The sequence below is a fragment of the Manis pentadactyla genome, chromosome 5 (genome assembly GCF_030020395.1).
Source record: "Manis pentadactyla isolate mManPen7 chromosome 5, mManPen7.hap1, whole genome shotgun sequence".
NCBI lineage: Eukaryota > Metazoa > Chordata > Mammalia > Pholidota > Manidae > Manis > Manis pentadactyla.
The window spans coordinates 168,646,017-168,656,279 of NC_080023.1; positions in this window are offsets into that span (position 1 = coordinate 168,646,017).

The following is a 10,263-nucleotide window of genomic DNA, read 5'->3' on the forward strand; positions in this document are numbered from 1 at the left end:
CTCCGCCGCGAGCCAACCTCCTGGGGTCGCGCGCCAGCCACGGCCTTTGCCTGGCGGTCCCAGGGCCCCGCGGCGCCTGGACCCCTCGCGCCACTGCCCCAGGGTCTACACGTGCTACGTAAGGTCCCCACGCTGCGCTGCGCCGGGGCCGCGCGCCCCACGCGTTTCCACGTTCTGGAAGCCGCACGCGCCTTGTCTTGAGCTTTTTCCGGGAGGTCTAAGCGCAGCGCTGCCCTTGGGCAGCTCCTGCCAGTGCGGGCCAGGGCATGCACGCACTTCCCAGCGTCAGTCTCTTAGGGACAACACTTGCCGCGCCAAGTGCCTTTCTTTCCAGGTCTGCGAACGCCACCGCCCCGGAGTCCGCGTGGCCCAGCCACCCCGCACACCCCGCCGGCGCCGGGTACTCGGACCGGGTCCTGGGGTCCGGGGTCCAGCACCTGCTGCCCAGGCCGCCGGCTCGGAGCGACGCGTCGCCTGGGAGTTGGTAGAAGTTGCGCTTTTGCTGGGGGTTGGGTTGGAGCGCTCATCCCCAGAGGCCGCGTCAGCAGAACTGGCCTCTTAGGGCCCCTTGCCTCGCGCCCTCCTTTCCTCTTTTCCTTCCAGCCTCTACCACCTTTTCCCACCATCAGAGAATCAAGAAAGGCCTGAAGAAACCCTGCAGTCGGCCGGGCCTGTGGCCTCTCCTTACCGGTGGGGAGCAGGTTCTGGAGTTGTGAGTGCCGCTCTTCCTGGGACTTCATGAAGAGAAATACCGATGGGTAGGCTTTCAGCAAACGTTGCTCACTGGTGACACGGAGATGACCGGGGCAGTCAAGGACCTGCCCCAAGAGCTCCCCTTCTGCTGGGGAAGCCGCAGACCCAGGAAAACCACTACTGTGCAGGACTGCAGTCTGTGAGAGGGGCAAGGAAGTCCAGCAGGGTCAGGGGACAGAGCAAAGGGAGAGACCACTTCAGGGGGATCTCTGAGGAGGTGACACTGACACTGAGCCCTGAACAAGGAGGAGCCTGTCTTTGCAAGATCTGGGAAGAGAGCTTTGCAGGTGGATGGAATGGCAAAGCCCATGGCCCTTCTATGGGAGGGAGAGGGAGGCGTGTCTGAAGATCCTCGGGACTAGGGGGGCACTGGGGAGGAGGTCCAGCCGGCTGTGCGGGTTTGGGGGTCAGGCGGTCCGCGCAGTGCACTTTGAGAAACAGCTCCATGTAGTGGGGCAGGTCCCCGCCTTCCTCTCCCATCTGAAAATTGGCCTTTCTATCATTTTTCTTTGCCTGTTGTCTGTCTCACCACTAAAACATCAAGCTCCATAAGGGTCGGGACTGCTTGCTATCCCCCCAGCATCTTCCACATACCAGGCACAGAGAGACCAAGCTTCTGAAATAATTGTTGGTGTAACACTCAGGACGATCTCACGGGAGAGACTTGATGCTCTCAGTGACTCCCGGGACTTACCGAAGACCACAGGTTGAAGATGTAGAGCAGTTCGCAAACTTCATTGTCATCGGAATCCTCTGGAAGGCCTGTTAAAACCCAGATGGATGCCTCCTGCCCTCACCCCCCAGGCTCTGGCCTGGGGATCACACTTTGAGAACTGCTAATGTTGAAGGCTTGAACCTCAACCCAGCTGGGTCTGACTTAAAGCCCATATGAGCTACCAGATCCACTGGAGAACTCAAGCCTTGCTTCCTCCTGTGGCCAATCAGCTGCACCGTATGAGCACCTCTGGAGAGGGGCTGTCCCTGGGGACCAGGCATATGAGAACACTGTGCTCCTGAGTCAAATGTTGGGGTGACCTATGGACAGAAGACCCCCAAACACTAGGTGGGGACCATCAGTAAGGACAGTTCCTCTGTCCTCCCCCCACCTCACAGACACAGACTTACTACTCACTTGCTGTGCCCGAGAGTTAAATTACTGCCTGATCTTATTCCTGACTTGTGCTAAACTATGTCCAATAAAATTCTTTTAAATCCTTTTAAGGAATTCCCTCTTCACAGCTCCTCCCTCCCTTTGGAGCCTTCCAGATTTTCAGCTCTTCTCTTCATATCTTCATTTCTCTCCTGTGAAGCATTCTTGCTCAAGCTGTTGTGTGGAAATGGATGTTGATGATGCCTGTGAAGGTTTTCTGAAAAGATGGGGTTGATCAATGCTTTCTGAGCACCTACTAAGTGCTGGGTGGATTGTTGGGTGATTTGTAGGCATTGGAGGCACAAACTGGGCCAGTAGGTGAGCTCTGGCCCCTCAGACCTGTTTTATGTGGCCCTAATGGGTTCAGCACTTTTAAAAAGTTTGAATTAGTCAACCTTTAAAATTTGGGGATTTCACATGAAATTTTTCCTTTTGAAACACTGGGAGGTCTGGCTGACAACCCCTCATACCAGCAGTATGCTGGTGCCAGATTCTGTGGTTTGCTCGCCAGCCCTCATCATGTCATTTAAGTCACTCCCCACCTCCCCTGGTCCCTGGAAGCATGAGTGGCTGACCTCTCCTCTTGGCAAATTGTCTAGGGTCTATAAATGACAAAGATGGATCTGAACCCAGGCCTGTGTGACCGAAAAGCCCACATTTGTCACTTAAAAGCAAGCTGCAATTAGTGTTGGGGGCAGGAGGAGGATGTGGCAGTCCCCAGCCCTGAGGAAATACTACCTTAAAAGGGAGTTACTGTCAGCGGTGTAAGAACTTGCTTTCCTTCCATTCATAACCAGCTGTCAGTAAGCCATAAAGTTCTGGGTTGTTTTTCTCTGGCATGAAGGGTTATCCAGAGCTGCCCCAACTTTTTTTAATCCATCCTCCCTCTGGAGATGAAAGGCTTAGATTTGCAAGACAAGTGGTTAGATTTAAGAGGCAAGCCTGGGGAGGGTGTGTGTGTGTGTGGGGTCGTGGGAGGGGAGGGGGTGGATTTTCACTCTTAGCTCTCCAGGCAGAGGATCTTGTAGGAAAGTGCTGCTTTGTGAGTTGGGGTGGGGCTGAGGATGAGCGGCATCTACCTGCCATCTCTCCTGCTGTCACTGTTCTCCAGGCCTCCTTTCTATGCCTCAGACGCCCTGAACAAGCTCTGTCTTTTCAGCCCGGAGCGATGTTCCTGTAGATTTCCACATGACCAGTTCCTGCAGATCTCAGTCAGTTGCCACCTGGGGACCCTAGTCTGGGTCAGGATCAGGATGCAGTGGTGACGTTGAGGCATGCAAGGGCACAACTTGATTTAAGTCTTTATTTTAAAAGTTAATATTTTGCTCATCATGGATTTGTTTTGCACTAATGTTTTTTAAAAAAATATTGAATCGAATGTTATTTACCTTGATTACCGAGCTATTTGGCACCCCCTTAAATTTTGAACCTCCTGGCTAGTGCCTCACCTGCCTCTGTCCAAGGTGCACTGGACGGAGTCAGGAGACCTGGGTTCTGCTCCAGACTGTGCCACTAGATGACCCACGTGACGACACCAGCCCTGAGCCTCTCAGCTGCACCATCTATCTAGGGAAGGGGTTATATCTGACTCTAGTTCTGGAATGATTCAAAACACCCACTAGAGCTCTGCTAGGCTGTTCATTGTATCCATCTCCTGGGAGCTGTGGGGCTGTTTTAGACCTTGCTGACTCTGGTTATAAAGGGATGTCACTGTCCTTTTCCTGATGCCCCAAGTGAGGTGTCCTTCTCTGCAAACACCAAATCTCCATGGCTGCTGCATGCAGTGAGCATTGATGCCTTCGCTCACTTGCCCTGTTCTGGAGGAGTTTTCTGTTTTGCAAGTGTGTTCATGTAGTGTATTCTTTGATACGTTGCTTCTTCTTCTCTAGTTTCATTCACTGATCATGTGCACACATTCAGTAAGGACCTTCTAGATGCCAAGCACTGAGCAAGCACTCAGGATATAAATGACACATTTCCAGCCCTAGAAGAGCTTATTATCTAGTGAGGGAGGCTGCACACGAGCAAATAGTGCACTGAGAGAAGTTTGCATGGGGTAGAGGACTTCCAAGCTAAGTTAAGGCACATGGAGAGAGCGGTGTGCTGTGCTTTCTCCCAGGAGGATCCTGCATCCTCCATGCTGCCTCCAACTGCCATCAGCCCAGAGCAGTGTAGGATCACCTTCCAAATAGAACCCCCTCAAGAGAGTGCTGCAGTGTACATTCTAGATTCACACTTGCTAGGGCGTAGCGCTGAATCAGAGTTTTCAGCCCCTTCTAACACCCGGTTGTGGTTCGTCCCTTCCCTGTTCCTAGTCCTGACAGCCCTCTGAGCCCATGTCAAAGCCCATCTCCTTCTTCCCACTTTCCTCCACTGCTCCAGCTCTCAGGGAACTCTTTCTCTCACTCTTCTTCAAAGCCTTTATCAACTAGTAGGTGCTCTGCCTGGAACTTAATTAAGATCTGTCTAGAGTCCCTTGTTGCTCCAGCCTTGCCAGGATATTCTGGGTTTTGAAGGGAGAGGGCTTGAGCCTGGTACTTACTAAGAGCTGGGAGGGCTCTGTCCCCTCAACTTAGAGGATGCAAATAGATGTATCTTGCTAGGCCTTACGTGTTTTAAAAATAATGAATTATGTACCAATATTTGAAACTTAACAGATCTCACAATAGAATCTGGATTTTTTTGTTTCCCTTGAAAAGTTAGAAGATGTGCCAACCCTGGCCCTGCATTCCTCCCTGGCAAAAACTGGCTATAGCTGGTATAGCAGCTTTTCCTTTTAGCTAGAACATGGGTTCTCCAATTTGCCACAGTCCCCACTACTCCTTAGTGTCTCACACCAGGTTCCCTTTACACATTTATTTTACCTTTCTGGCCCCATAGGCATCTGAGATTTTAACCCCTGCTTTCAACTTTGTTTCTTTAGGAGCAGAGACAGCTCATCAGTGCTATGCACTGGTAAATGCTTAGCAAGGTTCAAAGGGAGGCTGAGCATGATTGCTGAAGGTTGTTGAGAGATGGTGGAGGGGAAAGTCAGGAGAGCGCTTTCTATGAATCCAGTTTGAAGACTCTTAGTACCAATGAGCTCAGATGGGTGTTTTAACTCAGCTGGTGCTATTTTGCTTTACTGGTACTTACGAAGATGTATTTTAAATGAATATAAAACAATAAATTAAAAAAATTAAAATTAACTTATCGAGAGCACTTACCATGGGCCAGATGCCAGATACCATTCTCAGATTTTTATGTTTAATTCTCAGCCCACATGGTCAGGACACTTACTTCCCTGGCCAGGGAACTGAGGCGCAGGGAAGTACATTGCTCAGGATTACACAGCCAGAAAACAAGGAGTGGTGATTGCGACACAGACAGAATGCCCCTGGAACGGATTTTGGCAGGACTAGAGGCCCCTGTAGACGAAGGTTTTTGTTACCATTTCTGCATCATCTAATTTCCTGGGATTGTAACCTATCTCCCTCCTGCTCGGAGTCCGACAGGTTGGAGGCTTTCCTTCCCGGGCACAGAGTTGAAGTTGGGTGGCCCCACAGACTTGTTACTGTAAGCCCTTTGATGTGGAGACATGCAGGAATATAAGGCTTTAGCAGGAGGAGGACGGTGGGAGTGGAGCCAGGAAGCAGTGGCCCCAAGGGCCCCCAGCTGGTCCCCTCTGATGTGGATCCCAGAAGTGCAGGGCCCACCAGCCAGCTCCTGGGCATGAGCTCATCCCCACTGTCCCCTTGTTCGAGGTCAGCACCCCGCTGCACCACTCTGAGCATCTGTCTTGCTGCAGTGGAAGATTTTAGTACCCTTGTCGTTACTTTGCATTGCTTCTGGGCTGCGTTCCCTCTTATTTCATTTTCATCTGAGATCCTGAGCTCACCCTCCTAGGCAGCTGACGGGATCATTTATTTCCAAGACTGCAGCCAGTCGGAGGGCTGCTGACAGCTAAGCGGAGTACTCTGGGTTTTTGCCACCTTGTTTTTATTCCTGCAGATGGGGATGGGAGACAGGAAGATGGGGGAATATCTTCATTTTGCAGCGACAAAGCTGTCGGAGCCTTAGAACCTTGGCTTTATCCCCTTTGCCCCAGAGAACACAGCCTTGACTCTGCCCCTCAGTCCTTTGTCCCTTTGGACTCAAACTCTTGAGACTGTGGTCTGTGCTTTACATGTGTCCTGTCAAATGCCCCTGGATCTTCATTACTGGAACAGCTCCTAGAGATTGTGCTGCCAGACCTTCTTTCAGTGCTCAATGAAACAAAGCCCAGAGAGGGCAAGAGACCTGTGGGGATTGCCCAGCAAATAAATGGCACAGAGAAACCGACAGCCTCCAGTCTCAGCTGTTCTACTCTTTACCAGCCTGGTCTTTGGAATCTCAGAAGGCCAAGTCTCCAGGGAGCCCCTCCCTAGCATCAGCCACCTGGAAGGTTCTTCCTCCAGGCCTTGAGGGGTTGCTCCTCCCCCTTCCCATCTCAGCTCAGAGAGGCTTACCCTGCTGCCTCCCTCCAACCTTCCCTCTCATCCTCCATTTTCTGTCCTCAGAGCTCTGATATGATCTCCTATCAGAGTTTAATTTACATTTTTATTGTCTCTCTCGCCAGAATGCAAGCTCCCCAGGGGCAGGGTTCCTGTTTTATTCATGCTCTCTCTCAAGTACCTGGCACACAGCTGCTGCTCCATAACTAAATATGGAGTGAAGGAATAAACCTAGATTTCAAGTAGGTAGATTTCAGGAACTTCAAATCATTCTTCAACAAGGAAACAGTTTTCAGTAAGCAATGAAAATTTAAATGTGTGCGGAATCACTTTCATTTGCTTTAGATAAGATCCTATTTGTGAAAACAAAGTCCACTCCTAAAAATGCTTCAAGCCCATACATTTAGTCCCACTTTTATTGGTGCATTTGACACCATTTGCCAAGCTCTGGGTCTGCGTCACACCTGTGCGAGGTGCTGGACCTGCAGAGACAAGAAGCGGGGGTTAGCCAGGAGTCTCCTCAAACTGGCTTAAACACAAAAGAGGGTCCACTGCTTCACCTGGCTGAAAAGTCTAGGAGTTGGTCTGCCTCACTTCAAAGCCCATGTTCTTCAACCGCTACTTAAAAATTATTGTATAATTTACATACAGTGAAATGCACAGATCTTAAGTGTATGGTTTGATCAGTTTTGACAAATGCATGCACCTGTATAACTCATACAGCTGTCAAGATATAGGGCATTTCCATTACCCCAGAAAGCCCCCTCATGCCCCTTCCAGGCAGGCCCTCCTTCCCCAGCTCTGCCTTCCTAGGGCAGCTTCTGTTCCAGTTTCCTGCCCCATAGGTGAGCTTTGCGTCTTCTGGACTTTCATGGCTGTGGAGTCATATGGAGCACATTCTTTTGTGTCTGCCTTCTTTTGCTCAGCATAAAGCTCCGTGTTGAGCATCCACATTGTTGCAGGTGTCAGTGCGTCATTCCCTTTTTTATTGCTGAGTAGTGCTCCAGAGAATGGACACAGCACATTGTGTTTCTCCGTCATCTGCTGATGGACACGGGGGTTGTTTCCAATTGTGGGTGGCATGAATAAAGCTGCTATGAGCATTCTTGTACAAGTCTTTTTGTGGACATGGGCACTCATTTTTGGCAAATTACAAGGAGTGAATTTGCTGAATCTGGCTGAAAAACCCCATGTCCTTAATTACAATGATAATCCTACCCCTCTGGGCTGAAGTTGTCTGCCTGTATGTGTGAGTGAAGTCTAGTGTGAACTGTGTGAGGGCACAACCAGTTATTATCTGAAGCACTGTGTTCAGAGCCTCTCCATACCCATCATCGATGAATGGGGGAGGGGTGAAGTGTTTTTGCATTGATAGTTGTTGGGAGACCACTCTCTATAGGTGTGTTGCATTTGTGTCTTCAAACAGAGGCACTAACTTCTAGACTGCATTTTAGAGGATGTTTGTGTAGTGAATGGCTTTGGAAGATACAGACAGTGTCTCTCTACAGAAAAGGGCAGGCATATTTACTGTCCATTATAAAAGATTCAGGTTTCCAGATATTATTCAGATTTAAAAAGGTGGGAAATTCTGACATGCTACAGTGTGCCTGAACCTTGAAGACATTATACCAAGTGAAATAAGCCAGCACAAAAGACAAATACTGTATGAAGTCACTTCTATGAGGTATCTGGACAGTGTCCCTGTCTAGGAGAGTCTCCACCAGCCACCCCAGGACATAGGGGTCTCTGGCAATTTCTCTGTTCTCTTTTCATATCAGTATGATGACATACATATATGGCTTTGTTCCCGTTGGGGCCTCCCATTTATTTTCAAGAGCTTCCTTTTGAAGGAAAAAAAAAAAGGAACCTTACCAATGTTTCCTTTCATTTCTGCTGAAACAATTTCAGTTCACTTCCACACAATGTGGATCCCTCTGACTTACCAGGGCAGAGTCTTGTAGGGAAGGATGGGCAGAGAAGGCAACAGAAGCATCAATGCACAGTTCACTGTGGCTTTTGGAAACTCTGGGATAGGTTTGGGGCAGAGTTGGGGCTCCCAGGCTAATGCTTTCCTCAGCACTGAGATTATGTCCCTGGTCAAGTCAGTGAATATTTATAAGCACCTACTGTGTGCCAAGTTCTTTGTTGGCTCTTGGACTCTGAGTGCTTTGTTTGCAGGGGTGAGACTGGACTGGGGTGACAAATCTTTTGGAGCTAAGAAAAAATGAGCTAGCAGCAGCCGTAGTTTGTGTGTTCATTGATCCAGTCCTTCATTCATCTTTAAACAAACACTGAGCCCTGCTGTATGCCAAGCCTTCTACTGGATCTTGGGGATGAGGCTTTGGCCGTGACAGGTAAGGTCTCTGTCTCTATTCCCTCTAAACATCAGGGACAGAGGCAACGGACAAAGACCCGTCCAGTGAGACACTGATCAGTAAGAGAGGGAAAGCAAGGCGTGGGACCCTTGAGTTCTTTTTCCCGAGTGAGGGATTTGCAGTTCTGAGCCATCGGCATGCCCTCACTGCTGCCTCTGTAGCCCCACCTGCACCCCGCAATCCAGCCCATCACCCCGTCGTCCGTGTCCCCTGCATCTGCTCCAGCTGCCCTTGCCTTTGCTCCAATACACCAAGCATCTGGGGAGTTCTTCCCCACGATAGCTGCCTCAGGTGTCACCTTCCTGTGAAGCCGTCCCTGGTCACTATTTAAAATGGTGACAACCCCACCCCAACGCTCAACCTCTCCACCCTCCATCCTGGTTTCATTTTCTTCTTAGCCTTTTCTCCTCATTTGACAGGCTGTGTATTTTTCTCAGTCGCTATTACCCTTAGGCAGAAGGGGTGAGGGGAGGGAGCAGCTACTGGAATCCAGAGAACACTGTGGAGATGGGGAGCTGTCCCGAAGGGACCAATGAGCTTCAGTGGAGGGACCTGGGCGGCCTGATGCCATCCCACTTCCCTCCCTCCCTCGGATCTTGCTGAGGCTCCCCATTGGCCAGGCCCAATCAGAAGACGGGGGCAGGTACATGCCAGCCTCCAAGGGCAAAGTAAAGGGTGGAGAAAGTGACCTGGAGGGGAGTGGACTTCATACTCTTGCTGGGAGTCCTGGGGTTTTACTAAGGGTTTTTGGGGCCGTCACAGTGAGCAAGACATGACCCAGTGGGCTAGACACTGGTCAGGCCACCAATATCTCCCCTAGTACGCGTGGGGTACAGAGAGAAGGCAGAGAGTGAGAAGGCCTGAATTTGAACTTCAGCTCTCCCACGCACTAGGTGTGTGACTGGACAGAAGTCCCTGTGCCGTCTGAGCCCAGATACGCATCTGTCAAATGCAGCTAGAAATCCCTGCTGCGTGTCCCTCTCTGGATGGTGGTGAAGATTCAGTGAGGCTCAGGATGTGCAAGTGCTTTGCGAACGGCAGAGTCTTGGACAAAGTTGGTTGTTTTAATCTCAGCCGCCAGCGAGTTTCTATTGTTGACTCAGAAATTTCAAGTCTCAGGGCAAAATGGGTTACTGGTCACCAGGAGGGTCTGGAAATGATAGATGTTTTCAGCCCAGTGGATTCACTTAAACTGGTTTCTGGTGGAACAATCCACAAAATTCTTAGGATTCCAGGTACAGGTGACAATTCCGGTACCCACGAGTATGCAAGATACCCAGGTTTTGCTGGGAGCCTATAGACAAGGTCTTGATTCTGGCTTCATAAATGCTTCAAGCAGTGATTGGTTCTCACCCCTTGTTCTTCCCTCACTCCAGCTGCAGGGAGCATCTCTTGGGGTGAGGGAGGATGGCAGGGTGGCGGGCAGGGCTGCCATCCTGCAAAGCTGTAGAAAGGGTGAGGTGAAAACTCTAACCCCTCCTTTCTTTGTTCGGGGACTCATATGCCATTTGGT